The sequence below is a fragment of the Acomys minous genome, assembly GCF_964271855.1.
Source record: "Acomys minous genome assembly, chromosome: 15".
NCBI lineage: Eukaryota > Metazoa > Chordata > Mammalia > Rodentia > Muridae > Acomys > Acomys minous.
This window is the reverse complement of record NC_140497.1, coordinates 1,333,837-1,355,000: the sequence shown is the minus strand read 5'-3', so window position 1 is coordinate 1,355,000 and position 21,164 is coordinate 1,333,837. Positions and strand designations below refer to the sequence as shown.

General features: G+C 39.6%; 1 long non-coding RNA gene across 4 annotated transcripts in view; it reads right to left on the bottom strand.

Annotated features, from left to right (window-relative positions):
- LOC311583977 overlaps positions 1-21,164 on the bottom strand; it is a 144,505-nt gene that overhangs the window by 110,315 nt on the left and 13,026 nt on the right. For 2 of the 4 annotated variants that reach the window (XR_014774736.1, XR_014774738.1), the window contains exon 2: positions 10,708-10,888. This is a non-coding gene — a long non-coding RNA (uncharacterized lncRNA). The remainder of the gene's footprint in view (positions 1-10,707; positions 10,889-21,164) is intronic. The other 2 variants (XR_014774737.1, XR_014774739.1) reach the window with 1 other exon arrangement.

Below are 21,164 nucleotides of genomic sequence, written 5' to 3'. Positions count from 1 at the left end.
TACAGCAGCAGATGGATGAGCAGCTGACCTGTGGGCCATCCATCACTGCAAGGGGGAGGGCAGTAGTTAGCTCTCCTCCTTGGGATTCAGACAGCAGCATCCAAAAATGAGAAAGCCATGACAAGGCGTTGAATAGCAAGGCCACTCCAGGCAGGTTTCAAGAGCAAATATTGCTTACTCACTGACAGTGTGCCAGCCACTTACACTTTCTGTGCTTTAGGTTGAATGTTTTAATAAGCAACAATTAGTTTGGAAAAACACAGTATTTTAGATTGCTTTCCTTTACAATAGGTGGCAGATGTCATAAAAATTGCATGGACTCTGGGCTGAGATGCTGATACCTTAGGTGTATTATTCAGGAAGGGAGGGTAGTGCACAGCTTCTTTAAGGTCTTGCTGCTCCATGTTTCTTTGAGAGACTAGCAAAAGGTTAAATACAGTCTCCAGCATCCTAATGCAAGTGCACTAACTCAAAGTCTAAATTTTAATATAACGTCTGATAACCTAAACATGTACTAAGTTTGAGAGATACTTTTGTAAGGGTCACATAGGTGGCTGTGTTTGCAGTGCTCACTGTCGATGGCTAAGACTTTACTAGATATTTTAAGTGAATAAAGCTTTCTGCTTTTGGACTCAGCTCAGACACAGGCAGGAGGTAATTTCTTTGTATATCAGGTACTTATTTCAAAGATCAGCCCTGTGTACAGTTAGATAACCAACTTCTGCATGTTGTTCTTTTACTGCACACACACACACACACACAACAACAACAACAAATAAATATAGTAAAAAAGGAGATACAAGGAAATAAAAGGAAAAATGATTTTTGAGGGCTTTCTGCACGGCACATACTCCAAAAAACATGTGTGGAGTACGCTAGAACCCCCCTTGGGCTTAACAAGTCCATACACCAGGCTGACGTGAGATCAGGCACAATCCATATAGGACATCACCCTGGTTCCACTCCATTGCTTTTCCTGCCCTTTGCCTCTCCTCATTTCCCTTACCATGGCCAGGAGGGAGCATACCACAGCACTACACAACGTAATGGAAGGGTTTAACTAGAAAAAAGAAGCTATCCTTTAAAGGGGATCAAGTGGACCTTGGACAGTAAAATGACATTGTTCAACTCGCCAACTTACTGTGTTGAATCTAACAGTTCTTTGTGTTTCTTTCTGAATATATTCTTCAGTTTTCCAGCTAACTTAATTCTGCAGCCCAAGAGTGATCCTTTAAAGGGGACAGAGGTATTGGATAAGTTGAAATTCTCAAAGCACCTACTAACTTTAAACTTCTAGAATGTTTGACAGATATTTAATGGGCCCATGAAGCAATTGTGCTATCTACTCCTTTGATGCTTTATGTGAAACTATTCTACTCAGTAAATATTTTAAGTAAAATATGTAGGAATTTATGTCTATGGGATTCCATGACTGAATGAAAAATAACAACAGTGTTTTATATATTTATTTATTTGCCTATATGTGTATTCATATATATATATATATATATATATATATATATATATATATATATATATCATGTTTCTGTATATACGGGAATATGTTCATGTGCGTGCATGTGCATATGTGTGTGTTTCTGTGTGGAGGACAATAGTCACTCTCATGTTATACCTTAGGAGATGTCTACTTTGGATTTTGAGGCAGGATCTTTCAGCAGCACTTTGGGTTTTCACTGGGTTGGACTGTCTGGCCATATATAAAGTCAGTTACTTTTACGTAAGTTCTGGGAATCAAGCTTAGTTTTTTTTACATATTGAATTATCTCTGGCCCGCCCCTGTGGATCAATACTTTAATCTATATGGACCCTAGTTCCTCCTTCACAAATGAAGGGATAATATCTCTCTGATGAGGAGGCTGAGTTAATGTCTTTGCCAATTATAAATGGTTCATAGCATATAGAAATAGTGAAGGTGTTGAAAAGAAAAATATATATAATCGTTAAATACATAAAATGATTTCTTAAATTTAATTTGTAGCATTATGTATGTGCACAATTGCTCATTCTGGAATTATATAAGGAATGAAATAGACCATGATAGTTTATTAAGGTACTTATTGAGGTAGCTCTATGCTACCCTACTACTGAAAATCTAATGGAAATAGGTCTTTTAATTTCTTTAGGGAAACAGAACAGAACGGTGTCTGTCTAGAAATGGCCACACACATATTCTTGTCTCTGCATGGGAATGTTCAGTGAAGAGATGATTCTCCTTTGCTTCTATGAAGGCACTTAATTCACAGCCTGTTTAAAATAGCACCATCTCTGATAGCTGTAATTAGCTTCATAACGGTTCTTCCTGCTGCCACTTGGCAAAGCAGGCTCTGAGTCCAACTTTTAACACAGACATGCCACTAATTAGCACTGTCCACCACCGAGTCCAACAGGACTGTAATGAATGAACCACAATTGGAGGACTGAGTTCATTTCTCCATTTGAGTCTTGGAAGCAGTCCATTTTAATCTGTATGCAAAGGTCGGCTTTTGAAGGAATAATTGTACTTTGTTTTGGTCCATCTGGACTGGGCTATAAATATGCCTTCCAGGTTTTATAACATTAAGTTACAGAGACAGCACTCAATGTCAGAGCACTATTCAAGAAGTCCTGTATGGGTGATTAACTTGAGAACATTTATCAAATCAGTGTCCTGATCTTGAGTGAAAAAAATGCAGTTTTAAACTAAAAGTGATTTCTGTTCTCTTGATTTTACTGTATGAAATGAATTCATAAAAAAATAAAAGTCCAATATTAAGCAAAATAATAGCATGTTTTCCTTCTTCTCTCAATATATGCAATGCATAGTTTTCCATGCCAGAAATGACATTCAAGAATTAAAATAAGAATAACAACAACAAAAATCCATAGTGATCCCTGTGGCTTCAGGCCCACATACTATCTCCCTGTGATTATTTTGTCTGTTACACTTGCATATGTTTCTGTGGGATTTTACAACATGTTTCAAAAGCATTTGGGGTTTGGGATTTCCACTTGTTACTGTTTATGGTTTCAATGTTCACATACCATTGATTTCTTCTCTCCCTCCCCAAGCCTAAATGTCAATTGTAATCTAAATTAATTTGCACTTTGAGCAGGAAACCTGGCAATGTCAGTTCATGTGGAGAAACCCCAGGCCAAACATAGGATATTAACTCCAGGTCTGCATCCTCATAGTTTTGGTTTCTGTTTTCAGTTCATCAAAAGCCAATTAGACACTTGTAGTAATCATTTGGAGAAGGATTTAAAATATCCATACATTGATCTTTGTTTAAATTTTTGATATTTATATTTAATATAGAAAAGAAAATTATGGTGAATTCCTCCTAGTAAGCATGCATGAAAATCAATTTGGTTGAGCTAACATATATAGCTTCATTTTAAATGATGCAGATTAAAAGTGACAGAAACGCATTGGGTGTATGAATCACATGCTTTGGTCATCTGTTATCACAAACACATTGTGGAAGGCCTAAATTTGGCAACTAGTGTAGACTATGTAGGTTAAAAAAAAAAACAGTTGAAATAAATGTGTTTCTCCAAATCAGATGTGTATGACCTAATGCATATCAATGTAAAATGACAGTTTCTACAGAAACCTAGAGAGAAAACAGAAGACGGAGGAAAAGAGATTCAGTAGAGCATCCATCAGCAGCCAATAGTGGGAATTAGTGATGTTCTCTAGGGCATAGAGAGAGCAGTGGGCTCATGAAGAAAGTTCATGCACAGAAGTGTGAGGTGTATACATAAAAGAACCCTGAACTCCAATGACTAATCAGAGTAGGGTGGAAAAGCATACAAGTAATCATCACAGTGTATGGTCTACTTGTGTTTAGGTATTTCAGGAGACTGTATAATTGATATTTGTGGGTATTTCTTGGATACCAAGAAACTGAACTGTTTGAAATATTCTAGAAGTATCGAGGCCAGAATTACTTCTTCAGTAAGATATTACTCTAGAGCATGGGGCAAATGGAAGACCCTGGGAAAGAAAGGAAAGAAAGAATAGGCAGGAAACTGAGGGAGCAGGAGCTTGAGTGTAGGGAGCTGCGAGGTGTCTTTCCCACCCTGAAACCACAATGCAGGGCATCAGCATTTGAGACCCCTTAAAGTATTTGTTGCATCTGAAATGATGACTTTGCCATTTCTGTAGCCAAGTCCTAAGGGTAAGACACGGAAAAGAAAAGGATCCCCATTGATTTCTGAAAGCAGTTTTCTGCTCACCATTACAGAATTATCCCATTCGCGGTAATTAACTACGTAATTAGAAGGACTACCAGTAAGTTAAAGCCTACGTATTTCAAAGGAAACTCTAGGTTTTATAATGTGGTTAACTGGGAAGCGGATAGGGAAGGTATTTTTACTCTAAATATGCATTCATGTTTATGTTTCTTATGTTTTAAAGTGGAACCGGGTTTTTACTCACACCTAAGAAGTGACCGGGCTCCATGCTCACTCACAGGGGCAAGCACTGAAGTTAATCCATTCATCAACTCTGGATGTAAAGAGAGAAGGTAAGAGATAAGATGCTTTCCTTTTTAACAGAATGAGCATCTGCAGATTTGCCTAGAGCCCCAAACCCTTCCACATGTGCATACAATCTGAGGGCCAACCAGTTACAAAGGAAACACTGGCCCTGCCCTGTTCTAATCCTTGTACTGACCCTTAATGTGTTTGTATCACAGGGCAGTTTGATCACTAGAAACTGACTTAAAGAGAAGCACTCAACTAGACTGGTGATGTCGTATAAATAGTACCATACAATTTAATCCTGATTATTTTTAGCATGTACTTAATATTGTGTGTGTGAGTGCATGTATGTGTATATATGTGGGTAATCATATGCCACAGTGGTCATGTGGAATTCAGAAGACAATTTCTGTGAGTCAATTCTTTCCTTCTACCATGTGAAGATCAGAAACCCAATTCAAGCCATGTCAGGATTGACTAGAAGTTCTTTATTTTTTTTTTTTTATAATTTACTCAGATAACATCTCAGTTGTTGTTCCCTCACTTGTATCTTCTTGTTCCCCCTCTCCCCCTCTGTCACCCTATTCCCTTCCCCTAGGTCTGACTAGAAGTTCTTTATAGAGGCGACCTTCATTCACATTTTATTAAGGTGTCCCTGAATCTTATTCGATCGTTAATAGCTGAACCTGGCAGTGAGCTAAATGCTAACAGATTCTGGTATTGTCACTGCTACTGAAGAATCTCCTGTCTCGATGTTGTGTAAAAATTGTTCTCTATCATCTCTGATTTGTCAAGAAAAAGCTGAACAGTCTATAACCTATAGTGCGCAAGGGAGTGAAGGCAGCAACTTGCAATGGTGTGGGGGATGAGGGGGAGATGGAGGGAGAGACGGGGAAGAGGAAGAAAAGAGAGAGAAGAGGGAGAGAGTAAGGAGAGTGAGTGAGGGAGAGGGAGACAGGCAATGAGGTTCCCCACCAGGCCATGAAGAAGTTGTCATAGGGGAAGTCCCCAGGAGGACGAAGATGAAGCAGGAGAGGCCAGCATGAGACTAGAGGACAGTAACAGGCATGAGGCTGGGAAGTGGGCCAGGCTAGCATAGACAGGTTAGAATAGATGAGTCTGCCCAGCTATGGTGCTTTAAAGCTTATTATACATGTGAATGCTCTCTGTCTCATTATTTGGGAGCTAGAAAAAAAACTGGGCATAAAAAACATAAATTTAACAGTTCTTTTACCCACTGAGCCATCGATTCTTAATTCCTATCATTTTTAAATAAGCCCATATATTTTAATGAATTTCTTCAGGTTAATTTATATAATATGAAAGCTGTGAAAATAAAAGTGATTTTTCAACTACAGAGCAATATAATATGAAGGGAGTTTTCATGTTAGTTGTTATGAATAAGGTAATTTCCTTTAAGGATTGCCAGGTCTGCTTTTGGGCTGGCTACATGCTGCAGTGTGTGTTACAGAGCCATCAGTCCAGATGGGAATTATCTTACATTTCACTTGATTTTCTTAAAATGTACATTGCCAGTACAGACTTAATTTGTTTGTTTAAAAGTTTGTATAAATTTCAAAGTATTTCTTCATTGTTTTGTTATAACAATTTTTGACTTTTTCCAGAATTTTCAAATCAAATCTAACATGTTTCTTTTGCCCAGTGTTTTGATTTTTCAGGTCAACTTCCCTGGTTATACATAAATCTGATCTACACATTCTAATTCCAAAGAAGAATGTCATGAATACATTTTATTATTCTCTTTATTTTCTCTCTTTTGTTTTATTTTATATTTTAAGTTTAATGTGGCAGATTCAAAGTTGTGTGATTTGTATGTATCTATTTTCATCTTATCTGTTCTTGGACTTCACTATAATGCGCAGTTTCCTGACAGCAGGAGTGCGAGAATGAGCCCTGACATTCACATAGGCAGACAGGTCTATGGCTTTCCACAGTGTCATAATTCATCAAGTAACAAATTCAAAATATACAACAGTTTTGTTGGCTGTAATCACTGGATACATTTGTTTATACTCGGTGACTGTAAGCCAGCTAGCACATGCTTCTTTTTTCTCCCTCCCTTCCTTTCTTCTTTCTCTTCTTTCCATCCCTCTTGCCCTCCCTCCCTCCCCCTCTCTCTCCTCCACTCCCCCCACCAGGAACTCAAGGATCCAATCCCAGGCCTTGCACATGCTATACAAGTGTTCTACAGTGGGCTACATCCTTGTCCCTTGGTTTATATTTCCTTTAAGGCAGGGTCTTGATAAGTTGCCTGGGCTATTCCTGAGCTCACGTAGTCTCTAAGGGCCCAAAACATACAACCCTTCTATTTCTAACTTCCCAGTAGCAAGGGTTGCAGGCCTGCTGTACTAGGTCCTGCCCTATTCTATCATAATTACTCCTATTAAGAATGTCCAGACGGGACATGACAATACCATAAATAGCTACAGAATAGCTAAAGGAAGGCTGAAGCAGTCAAGAGGGTTCAAAGGTACTATACTAGATTGAAGGAAAGAAAGCGCATACAAATATAAAGAGAGTCACTTTAGTTTACCAGTCAAGAGGCCAATTTAATCTAGGTGCCTCACTACTGAAGTTCAGACCTGGTTCACGACCCAGAGTTTGGGCATATTAGAGTTATGGGGATACAACATATAGCAGGAATACAGAGCTGAGATGAAGCCCTAAAGAGACACATTCAGGTCAAAACCAAGCTATAATCACCAAATGGCCAACGGGGTGGCTGTGCCCATGTTTGGGACTCTCTATGACTCAGGTGAGAGTACAGTTTCATCTGTGGATCTGAGGTGTTTACGTTCACAGGCTTCATTTCTCTGATATGAATTCGATGCACCCATGTGTCCATGTGCTATTGATCAAGCTTGGTTAAATTTAAATATTTCTATGTACATGTTATCAATCTGCCTCAAGGTTTGCAGTAAATAGATGGATACATGGTAGCTATGCACTTGTATAAACAGAAGTCAGAGTCATTCTGCCTCAGAGGGGACACACAGCTGCAGTGAGAAAGGAGCCTGTAAGGACAGGACATAGCCTGGAAGAGCTGTGCTGGGCTACAGAGTATCTCAGACCAGGGTACAGCCTGAACTTAAGAAATTCACCTATCTCCTCCAGAAAACAAAGTGGGAGGGGCTCAGCTGGGAGTGGGAGCTGGTGATGTACTCTCACTTACTACTTCACGTAGATGAGGAAAACAGTTAATTTAAAAATACCCCTCCCATCAGTTAATCTCAGTATTGCTAAAGAATGTCCTTCAAATATTCTGTGTGTGCATATCATTTTCCCATAGAATGGAAAGGAAAATAAAAATAGTTGTTAATGTTTAAAAAAATTAAAAATTAGCATACAAAAATATCTAAAGTGTTGACAGTGACATAACGGAAGCATAAATACTTTACTTTGGATGTGCATTTCAACGCTAAATTCTCAGGACATTTCCCCATTTTAAATAAATTTGTATATTCCTAAGAAGTTATGTACTCAACAAAATGCAGACACACTGAGGCAAAGGCATTCAATGGGTAGCTACGCCTGTTCCTAAGCCCAAGCCCAGTGACATAAATGTCATTACAGAGGTCTATAAATTGAGCTATAAAGATCGTATCTATAAGAAAGTAAGAAACTGAATTTCTGGAATGTAATACTCCCAGAAAGGTTTGACTAAACAGCACCTACTCAAATTCACAGTACATAGGGAAACAGTATTCTGGCACATGGGATAGTTCACTTCTTGCTGTCTCCACAGGCCTATTAGTCACGCTTAGTTCTTATCTTTCCATTGTTTTTCCTCCACTGACCACCTTAATGTTGACTGATCACCCTGAAGTTAATGTTTCTAAGGCTATCCTCACTACTACTCTCTTTTCAGGTTAGTCCTCACCCAAAGAAACTTCTGACTTAGAACTTCCACCCTCAATACAGCTTCACATCAGAATGAACCAACTTCTCAGTGCAGCCTCCCCATTTTGGATAAGGAAGCATGTATCTTGGTATCAGTGCCCACCTCCTTCATTTCTCAGTCTACAGAAAAAAAATCATATTCAGAACTTTTCATTTAAATGTGTTTTTAAAAGATTTTTAAAGTTTTATAGAATTTATGATAGAAAATGTGCAAATAAGAAGCATCACACATGGATGTAGTTATTCTAAGTGTATAGAAGTTCAATGAGATGTAGACTGGGGTCTGGAAATGTGTCTTTATAATCACATTTTCTTCATTACAGTACAATGCAATTTTTACTGAATGTAATATATGAATGAATCTATCATCTATCTAATAATCTATCTATCTATCTATCTATCTATCTATCTATCTATCTACTTGTCTGTCTGTCTGTCTGCCTGTCTGTGAATTATATCATAATATGTGCCTATGTAGTAACCATGCTTTAATAATATTATATTTGCTTATTGTTGAACAAAATACAGAATAAACTCATTCTCAGGACTATAAGCTTAGAGGAATGTTCTGCATCTTTCTATACCAGTCAAAACATAAAATTATCTGAAATTTGGAGCAAGTTAGCTGAGATTCCAGCACTCACCAGTGGTCCTCATGTATAAAGGCAAAATGGTGACAGTGTTTCTTGGGATTACCTGACAGATCATCTGAGGAGCATGCATGAAGCCTAACACCTGTTCTGCTCAGAAATGACACTGTCAACACTTTTGTGGGTCTGGGAAGATTAGTGAAAGTTTAAAAAAAAAAAAAGGAAAGGAAAAGAAAGTCGTGACAGAGCATTACGAGACAATAAATTTGTAAAAATGCCATTGAGTTTGTTTTGTGTTGGCTATCTACTGATGGACATGGAAACTGGCCTGATGTTAAGATTCATTAACATTTTTACTATGTACACACCTTATGAGAGCCTTGTGTCACCCCTCCAAATTATGATTCCTTTTAAATAGCAGTAGAATGTGTGGCTGTCACTTTCATAAGCACATGCAGATAAAAATAAACCAGTTTATTTATTTACTTAGTTAGTTAGTTATTATCTTTTATTTTTCTCCTATACATTCTTCCCAGTCCCTCCTACCACTGTCCCTTTCCACCAGATCTACTCCTTCTCCATTTTCCTTAAAACAAACAAACAAACAAAAAATAGGCCTCCCAGGCATATCTACTTGTGCACCAAACATAGCCTAACAAGTTCCATAAGACTAGGCACAGGCCTGAATATCAAGCCTAGAAGGAGACAACCCAGTAGGAGAAAAAGGGTCCAAGCTCAGGCAAAAGAATCAGAGACAGCCTCCCACTCCTATGTTGGGAGTCCCACAGAGACACCAAGCTGCATGCCTTTTATTTTGAGACAGATTTAACCTTCTCTTGTTCTTCCTGCAAACACATTCCTTTACTAAAATACTCATGAGATATTTCAAGGCAGAATTAAATGTAGGCTTATTGTAGCTAATACTGCTAATTTTTTTTCCTTTAAAATGTCAATTATTATTCCCGAACTTCCCCCAGAAATCTCAGACAGAAATATATTTTAGTATAAGGTAGTTTAAGTATGAAGTACTAACAAGAAAAGTAAAATCCTGCTTTAGGAGACAAAATTCAACCACTAGAGGATAATAAGATGGCTTCTGTTACATGCTTTTAGTTCTGTGCTGTTTATAACACCAAAAAAAAAAAAAAAGGCAAATTCAGCTGCACGAACAATGAATGATGGATACCAGGAAATTGCTGCCCTGCTCAATGAGGAATTCCAAGTCAGAGAAAGAAATTTGATTTCAGGGTGTACCCATAATTCAGAAAGCACCCTTTAGGGCCAGGTGAAATGGATCTGTGGGTAACAGCATTTGCAGCAAGAGGATAAAACTCTGAGTGCAGATGCCCAGCCCTCATGTAAAAAGGAAAGTGTGATCAAGCTCTCCTGTAGCCTGGTGCTACGGAGGGTGGAAACAGGAGGAACCATGAAAGTTGTTGGGTAACAGACGTATCCAAATTAAGTGAAAAATATTGTTTCAAAACAATAAGATGCAGACAGACAGACCAAGACAAGTGACCACATCCTTTGCTCTATGGGTGTGCACTCACACACACGTACTCATCAACACACACACACACAGTAACAACAACAACAAAAATCCAGGGGCTGGAAGGAGGTTTCCTTCCTCTACATCCATTTTCATAGAGACAGTCACGTCTCAGCCAGCCAGGAGGAGCCAGTCATTCCTAACTCTTGTAGATCTGCTGACCTGGCCCTTCAGAGGCCCAATTATTTTTCTCACCATTAGCTGATATTGCTTCACAATCGGTCAGGAGCACAGTTCCTTTTCTTACAGGGTTTGGCTAGTTTCACAACTGTCATAATTTTAGTTGGAGTTTTCCTCATGAGGAGAAATGTCCACATCATATCCAAACTGGTTTTCTTAGCATCTGGAGGAAAGAAGCAATAACCAAAGAGATTTACCCTAAGGCTCTTCCTGGGAACCTCAATAAAGTGGTTCTTGGAAAAAGTCATTACACAATGATGTGTTTGAACCCAGTTGTGGAAAAGATTGGCATCATCTCTCAGTGTCACCATTAGTGAAAGGCTGCAAGTACCATGGGTTGCCAACAGTTACACAGAGACTCCGAAGCAGAGTTAGCAGACTGGTACCCAACAAGCCCTGCTTTAGTGAAATCCCTGCATCTCCACTCCTGAAAGGCCATAGAACATGAAACCCTCCAATCTATTTTACTGCACAGTACAGAACCTTGTGCCATGGGAAATGACTTTCATGGCTTTGCTTATTTTTTACAAACAAGTTTTTGTTTCCATTTTCGCCCCTAGATCCTTCACATAAGGTTTTTTGGTGGCGGGGGGGGGGGGGCAGGGGGGGCTTGAAAGACTCCAGTGACATTTTCCTTCTTCCGGAAGATTTCAGTTTCTTTTCAGAAGCCTCAGTTATACCAGTGATATGTTAAATAAAGTCATACATCTTTACTGCAAGGGAAAGAAAAAAGTTTATGGGGGTTCATGCCATTGTTTTATTGCCCTTGAACATGATGTTTCAGATTGTGTACGTTTTTACCACAATCATATATTTTTGGAAGTCCATACCTTAAAAGCCATCTGATAATTTAAAATACTTTAAGTTTTTCTTATCTAATTTGATTAGAATGTGTTTTTACTTTATCTTAGAAATTTATCTTTAAAACCAATTCCAACTTCAGACATGGACTTTCGTCGTGCCCTCTATTCAGACTCAACGATGGCCGTTTATTTAGTGGGACTGTTGAGGGCAACAGCTGAACTTACACGTGAGGGAGGCTGTTCTGTACCATGAACAACCAAATTTCAATCATAAGCGTGAGCCTGGGGGAACTTGTGCATCAACACACTTCCCACTGAAGGCTCTCACCGAGGACCTGGGGACTTATAAGGGTTGGTTACGGTACTTCAGCTGTAATCAGAACCCTACATACTCTGCTTCCCTCACACGAACATTCCTGAGTCTCCTTTTGCCCCTACCCCCATGAAATGATTTATTTCCTAACTGCTTCAGCCTATGGGCACATTACATACTTTAAAACAACACATTAATCTGCTACTTTTCACACAGACAACGGACAACGCTATCCCTCTTGGTAACTGCCTCTGGCGATTGCAGAAATGCATTCTGGAGTTGGACGTTGTTGAATAAGAGGCAGGGGGATGCGACATGCCACATAGGTCTCCAAACGCTGGCTATGGCAGACTGCCAGATGAGGGCAAGAGCCACAGGTTCAAGCTTTCTCTGAGAACTCTGCAACTCTCCAGTGTACGTACACCTGGTCGTCTGGAGAATAAGTCTGGGGCAAATGACACACATGATGATGGAGCCTGTTTAATAGAGACAGAAATGCATAACTTATCCTCGCTGTTCCTCCCCTTCCTGTGCTAGCATCAGTGGGCTTGCTCTTCCTATCTGCTCCTCTCAGTCCCACATTTCTTTAGGATTAGTATAGAAAGTGCATCAAACAATATAGAGTGTATTTTCCAATGTTCAAACTTTGATTTTGAAAATAAGAGAAGCTTCACTAAGGATGAGCAAGTGTCATGTAACTCACCAGCCCTTCAAGAATCAACTTTCCTCAAAGCTTCATATTTTAGTCTATGTTAAATTGTTTTGATGAATTTTCATCAAGATCCTTCCTCATTGTTTAGATTATAAAAATATATGTTAAATGTGGCACATAAGCTAATTAAGCAAGACAGACACTTGATTACAACAATGTGATACATTGAAAAGAAATATAATGAGGTTATTTTCATCTTTGAAATCATGATTTTTAACTATGGCCTAGGTAATGTGTAAAAGTAGCATGTGTGTGTTTTACATACTCATTTATTATATTGTCATATATATTACATTATTTTCAGAATGCTATAATGTAACTGAGTTTTCCCATTATTTACCTTTCTGTTTGAAGTGAAGCATTTCAAGGAGCAGCTGAAATGCCACATTCTTTTCCATTGTTGTCTTTTTTCTCCTGATGGTGAGACATAGCATTATCCCAAGGGGGGGCTGGGGATGGCTTGTGTGTTTTAAAATTTTTATGTTTTTCCACATTATATATACATACATATATATACACATGTACCTATGTATAATACTTGTATATTAATATGAAATTATAAATTCCTCCTGTGAAAAAGTTGAGTATTAATTTGATCATTTTGGTCCCTACATGGTACACTGACTATTTACCACTGTAATCCTTATATATAAAGCACTTTGAATAAACGTATAAACTTAAAACACTCAAAAATAAAGATAGGGTGCTCACTGAGAGTCTATAACCTAACTTCCAAGTTCTAAGAGAGGAAGTGAGGCCCGATTAGTTTAAAAGTTCATGTTAATTAGATAGATGATCGCGCTCAACCATAGGATGGTTGGTGGGAAATGCTTAGTAAGAACTAGATCTATTAGTCTTCCAAACTGTAATACTAGCTATCCTTGACCATACACAGACTAATTTTTCACTAAGCATGAAGTATGGATCATTTCCAATTCTACAGTGGTGCCAACAATCAGCTTAGATACTTTGCTCTTTATAGTATGTGCAAAATTCAATTTTTATAATATATTTTTGTAATGTTTGTTCTTCCTGAATGAACTTTCCAGTGCTGGGAACGGAACTCAGGACCTTTGGAAGAGCAGCCAACGCTCTTAACCTCTGAGCCATATCTCCAGCCCTTAACCACGGGTTTTAAAGGACCAAACTGTGTATGAATCTCCCCAGGACTCCTTTCAATGGCTTCTCGTGGAGATTTGGTTAAGAATGTAACCTCCTTTCATGGCCTAGGTGAGCTGATTCCTGTTCACATCAATGGAACTTTCTGTCACTCCCTTACCCTCATTGAATGTTAGCGATGCTGCTGCTGGTTTTGCATATTTGATAACATCACTTTCCTCCAAACCAGTAGTTCCCAACTTGTGGGTGGGTTGTAACTCCTTTGGGGGTCACATACCACATACCCTGAGTATCAGATATGTATATTATGACTCATAACAGTAGCAAATTTACAGTTATGAGTAGCAATGAAATAATTTTATGGTAGGGGTCACCACAACATGCATAATGATATTAAAGGGTTTCAGCATTAGAAAGGCTGAGAACCACAGCTCTACACAGCTTGGTTTTACTCCATTCTGGTGCTGGTTATTTGAATATAGACTGTCCCTTGTAGAGAGTAAGAGAAGATGCCCGTGACCATACAGGCTGCAGGATTCATCCTGGTTGACATAATAATAACAACACTCTGCTTTATTTTTCTTAACATGGTGGCCATTTACATATTATCATTCATTAATTTATAACTGTTACATATACATTATTAAATAAGCATATAGCTTTTGTTTACCTACATAGATGGATGTGACTTATGTTTCAACTTATGAGTTTCATCCCTGTGATGCTCCAAAAGGCATATGCATACGATATAAACTACATATCAAATAGTAACACCCCCAGGACTAGAAGACTGAACAGAACGCTGTTTTTAATGCTGGCATCAGCAGCGAGGCACAAGCTGTAGTCTATCATCTCATGAGGACATCTCTCTGAAACTTCACAACTGACTGCACCCCAAAATTACAGTGGTGGGCAGGTGATAGACATTTAAAGGATTTTTGAATTTAATATTTTCAACTTATGGTGAGTTTATCAGGACATAGCCCCATCTTAATTCATAGAGCATTTGCACCTCCTATTCACACTGTCTTCATTTACTGCCTTACTTCACTGAGTTCACCTGGGCTCAATGAACATAATTACTGTGATTGTGTGATTGTCTTTTGTTTGTTTGTTTGTTTTTTAACAATCTGACCCAGGCCCAGGGTAAAAAATCATCATTTCCGTGTTTTGTGAATGAAGGCCCTTTGCGGGTGTTCTACATCCTTGACATGAAATATTCTGTAATTCCCTCTTCATTATGATCCAGTTTGTACTGTTAGCTGTATCTTAGCAGAGAGTCAAATAGACAATGTAAGGTATGACTGACATCCTTAAAGTGAGTTTATTCATATTATCTCAGGCAATATGGTTTTGTTTGTTTGTTTGTATGTTTGAAATGCAATGGCTCTTTTACAGACCTAATAAATTTTTACAAACTTTGATTATAATGAAAAATTAAAACAAAATAGTTGTGGATGCAGAGTGCATGTCTCTGTTTGCTTTACTTAAAAACAAACAAACAAACAAAAACAAAGAACAAAAAAAGCAAAAATATTCATTCCTAACCATTTTTTTTAGGGTTTTTGTTTTGTTTTTAAGGAAGAACATGTTATTCTTAACTGTTCTTCCTAAATGAATGTAATGTTAGTACTCAGGGTAAAAAGTAAAGCAAACTTCATCCCTCAAAGTAATACCCTACGTATTCATACATGAGCCACCTAAAGGCCACACACTATTACCCCATGTGATACAAGAGAACATAACGTGTGAGAAGAATTTCCTCACAACCAGGGTCATCAGCCCAGTCACCCGAGACCCCTCGAGCTCCATCAAGGCAAGGTTTCCTCTTTTCTATTTGTTTTTGTTTGTGTTTTCCTGCACACTTCAGTAAGTCTCTCTAACTCAATGTTTCTTTGGCTCCCCTGCTCATTTTACTTATTGCACTATTTGAACACAAGTGACTTTTTTTTTTTTTTGCCCAAAGATCTTGCCTTCATCTTTATTAATTTTTCCATCCTTTCCCTTTCTCTTGGTGAAATTACACCATCCCTCAATTGATGCCATCTTTTTTTTTTTTTTTTTTTAAAGACAGGGTTTCTCTGTGTTAGAGTTGGCTGTCCTGGACTTGCTTTGTAGACCAGGCTGGCCTCGAACTCACAGCGATCCATCTGCCTTTGCCTCCTGAGTGCTGGGATGAAAGGCGTGCGCCACCACGCACGGCTGATGCCATCTTTCTAAAGTGAAGCCCTCTTTATAGTTGGAGCCATGGGCTTACACAATGATTGGAGATAAGGACGTAAATCATTCTCAAAGCCCTGACTCTCACACATCTGTAAGACAGGAAACTATGTCAGAAGGGACATCTTTCACCTAGACACAACTATAACAGCATGCCAATGTGTCCAGAGGACTGCACCTAGATACAACTATAACAGCATGCCAATGTGTCCAGAGGACTGTACCTAGACACAACTATAACAGCATGCCAATGTGTCCAGAGGACTGCACCTAGACACAACTATAACAGCATGCCAATGTGTCCAGAGGACTGCATCTAGATACAACTATAACAGCATGCCAATGTGTCCAGAGGACTGCACCTAGACACAACTATAACAGCATGCCAATGTGTCCAGAGGACTGCATCTAGACACAACTATAACAGCATGCCAATGTGTCCAGAGGACTGCATCTAGACACAACTATAACAGCATGCCAATGTGTCCAGAGGACTGCATCTAGACACAACTATAACAGCATGCCAATGTGTCCATAGACTGCATCTAGACACAACTATAACAGCATGCCAATGTGTCCAGAGGACTGCACCTAGACACAACTATAACAGCATGCCAATGTGTCCAGAGGACTGCATCTAGATACAACTATAACAGCATGCCAATGTGTCCAGAGGACTGCACCTAGACACAACTATAACAGCATGCCAATGTGTCCAGAGGACTGCACCTAGATACAACTATAACAGCATGCCAATGTGTCCAGAGGACTGCACCTAGACACAACTATAACAGCATGCCAATGTGTCCAGAGGACTGCATCTAGATACAACTATAACAGCATGCCAATGTGTCCAGAGGACTGCATCTAGATACAACTATGACAGCATGCCAATGTGTCCAGAGGACTGCATCTAGATACAACTATGACAGCATGCCAATGTGTCCAGAGGACTGCACCTAGACACAACTATAACAGCATGCCAATGTGTCCAGAGGACTGCATCTAGATACAACTATAACAGCATGCCAATGTGTCCAGAGGACTGCATCTAGATACAACTATAACAGCATGCCAATGTGTCCAGAGGACTGCATCTAGATACAACTATGACAGCATGCCAATGTGTCCAGAGGACTGCACCTAGACACAACTATAACAGCATGCCAATGTGTCCACAGGACTGCACCTAGATACAACTATAACAGCATGCCAATGTGTCCAGAGGACTGCATCTAGACACAACTATAACAGCATGCCAATGTGTCCAGAGGACTGCACCTAGACACAACTATAACAGCATGCCAATGTGTCCAGAGGACTGCATCTAGACACAACTATAACAGCATGCCAATGTGTCCAGAGGACTGCACCTAGACACAACTATAACAGCATGCCAATGTGTCCAGAGGACTGCATCTAGACACAACTAAACAGCATGCCAATGTGTCCAGAGGACTGCACCTAGATACAACTATAACAGCATGCCAATGTGTCCAGAGGACTGCATCTAGACACAACTAAACAGCATGCCAATGTGTCCAGAGGACTGCACCTAGACACAACTATAACAGCATGCCAATGTGTCCAGAGGACTGCACCTAGATATAACTATAACAGCATGCCAATGTGTCCAGAGGACTGCACCTAGACACAACTATAACAGCATGCCAATGTGTCCATAGGACTGCACCTAGACACAACTATAACAGCATGCCAATGTGTCCAGAGGACTGCACCTAGATACAACTATAACAGCATGCCAATGTGTCCAGAGGACTGCATCTAGACACAACTAAACAGCATGCCAATGTGTCCAGAGGACTGCACCTAGACACAACTATAACAGCATGCCAATGTGTCCAGAGGACTGCACCTAGATATAACTATAACAGCATGCCAATGTGTCCAGAGGACTGCACCTAGACACAACTATAACAGCATGCCAATGTGTCCAGAGGACTGCATCTAGATATAACTATAACAGCATGCCAATGTGTCCAGAGGACTGCATCTAGACACAACTATAACAGCATGCCAATGTGTCCAGAGGACTGCACCTAGACACAACTATAACAGCATGCCAATGTGTCCAGAGGACTGCACCTAGACACAACTATAACAGCATGCCAATGTGTCCAGAGGACTGCACCTAGACACAACTATAACAGCATGCCAATGTGTCCAGAGGACTGCACCTAGACACAACTATAACAGCATGCCAATGTGTCCAGAGGACTCTTGAAATATAAGAATCTACACCTCCACTGCTCTTAGCCCTTTCACAGTTTAGTAACCGTGCCATGTCAGACTCAGGCCTTCAGCCTGTTTTAAAACATCCTCCTGATCTGGGCTCAGGTTACCCTTGGGAATTCTCATTCTTCTCCCGACATCTCTCCCTCGGCTCTCGCTACACTGCTCATCCCTCCCTCATGCCCCAATTCTTTGAACACAGGATTCATATCCCAGTCTTAGGATCTCTGCAATTCCGTTCAGTTGCATACCATTAGAGTATGTTACGTCATCTGTCTCTATTACCTTCATAGTTGCTCACCAAAGGTCACCTGATATTTTGATTTTACTAATTGACCTCTTCATTAACTTTAACCTTTTAAATGGCTAGACCCTTTTTATCTGATTCCTCTCCTTTACTAAAGACACTATCACTAGTTGTGTGATGGTTTAGTGGGTAAAGGTGCTTGCTGCCGAACCTGATGAGCTGCATTTGATCCCTGGCACTTACAAGGTGGAAAGAGAAAAATGACTTATACAAGCTGCCCTCTGATTTTCATGTGTATGCCTTGCACATTACTGACTCCCCTGCCCCCGCCCAACTTTCACAATTAAGTAAATGTTTGTTAAAGAAAAGAGGTATCACCACTCCCAATATCATCAGTATTTGTTAAAAGTGTTTAAGATTAAGAAAATACTTCTTCCTTTCCCCATTATACCAATTACAAGAGGGCACTTCCCTGTTGAAGGCATTTCAACCATCATGGCCCCTGGAGCCACTCACTGGGCAGCTGGCCAGCACAGTATGTACACTGATCAGTTTCACTGTTGTTCAGCAGCTCAAAGAAGCACCCATTTCCCCATTTCTTTTAGTATGTCTCTTAGATCAGAATAAAATGAATAGAATTCACCTTGGGTGTTTCCTCCCACAATATACCACATATGGAATGCAGGTAGAAGGGGCGCAACCCGAGTGCAGGATTCTGACTAGGAGGCACATTGGACAAGCACTTCTATCTGAGAACCTTTGGTGTTGCCACTTTGAATCAATTAGGCATCAGTGGAGGGGTCCTTTGCTTCTTCAGGTATGCGCATTACTGTGGATTGCTCCACAATACTCCACTCATTTCTGACTCTGACTCATGGTGTCAAGAGGAGGAATGAGAGGAAAGACCCATAAGGCAAGTGAAAAAAAGAGGGATTGATGTTACCAATCACAGAGCATGACACACCACAGGGGCTGCTAATGGTGACAAATGGGGAGTTGGAGTCTACCACACCAATCCCTGTACCTACCAGTTTTCTGTATTTTTCCTTTGTTCTTGGACTTTGTCTCTCTCTCTTTTCTTACAATGTAGCTATCCTATTACCTTATCTTTTTCTTATGGTGAGCTTAGGGAAGGATTTAACTCCAGACCTTCCAAGTGCAATCAATGTCTATCACTGGCTGTTTAGTGGACAACGGTTTTCTCCGTTTCTTTTGATGAATTACAGTTTGAATCCATTCTACTCTTTGGACAGATGTTCATTCCTGTTTCACTTAACTGCAGAGTGCTTGGAACAGCTGTTCTAGGACATGAGAACAGGGCGTTCTGATTGCTATCATCTCCCACCTTATGATTAGTGTCTGCCAGACCCACCCCTGGATGCCGGAAATATAGAGGGATGCCAGTGGCATCCAGCACCAGATATTTTTCTACATAAATTGCTAATTATATTTGTAATGGTTGAGATTTTTGCATGGACACTTCACAAACCAATGCAAGCAGAGTGTGACTGGTGAACCAGTGGAGTTCTTTTCTGAGTCAAAGGAGAGGAAGGTGGAATGGTGAGTAAGCCATTGTCTTGGAGAAAAAGCTCTTTTATATGTATCAGTCAGATCATTTCCACAATTATCTTCTGGGGTGATGGATCTTATTTGCAAGTCAATGGCCAGATTATCTGTTTAACAACAATGGAAGATTTGGAGCAGAAAATACTGACACCTTTAGGTGATGAAATCCAATGTGTTTCCAACTCCTTCTTACACAGCTTCCATTCTCTCTTCTGACCTTGGCTCCAGAGGTTCAGGATGAGCCTTTTTCTCTGAGGTCAAAGTGACCTCAAGCGCTCTATGTGATGAGCTCCCTTACACTTTTGTCACCTCTGAGTCTCCTCCCACGGTATCCTTCAAAGAGCTCTGCTAATTTCACTTTTCCTTCCCTTCCTGATGCAGTCTCCTTACTCACAGTTAGTTTTTGGCCATCAGATCTTCTATCTATGAATGGAATGAGATAAACTGTGGGCTATATTCTATTTTTATTTATATTTCTTTGATATATTTTATACATTGTGTTATGTTCCAACCTTAGTTAAAATGAGTCCCATGGGCAAATGCCATAATTAATGAGACTTAACACTTTTATTTGTATAACTGAGTAAAAAGTAAGCACTCTTTAAGGTAAAGACTGGTTAGTCTATGAGAAAAATAACACATTTTAGACAAAAAGTAACTTATGAAAAATCCTACTCCTGCTCTCTTTGAAAGATCAGTTTCAACAGAGAATGTAAAACCTTTTTTTCCCTTAAGATATGTATCAACTCATTGTTTCTGAATGGGGATTACCACTCTCATGAGGTGCTCTGTCACACCTGGTTCTTAACAAACTAACAAATGATCTTTGGACTCAGAGAAATGGGGGTAAAAATTATTCTAATTTCCCGGAGACTCCAAAGATTGTAGCAAATAGAGAGAGGTCTTTTCCTGCCTCTAACATACAATATGATCAGAAGTTTTCCAAGATATTTAATTGTAATAAAATCTATTAAAAAGCTAAGCATTATATGTGCACACATAACTATGTAGCGGGTATTTTACTGTAACAGCAGCTTTTCATTTGCTATTTCTGCCTGTGGTAGTACCGCTCCTCTGTGCAGTTTGCAGACCATAAATGAACTTGTTCTGGAGAAGGAAGAAAGGGAGAACTGTTGAGAATGGCTACTCATATTGGTTCAGGGTGCAGGAGCAGGATTCTCAAGCAGACAGCAGAACTCACTGCAA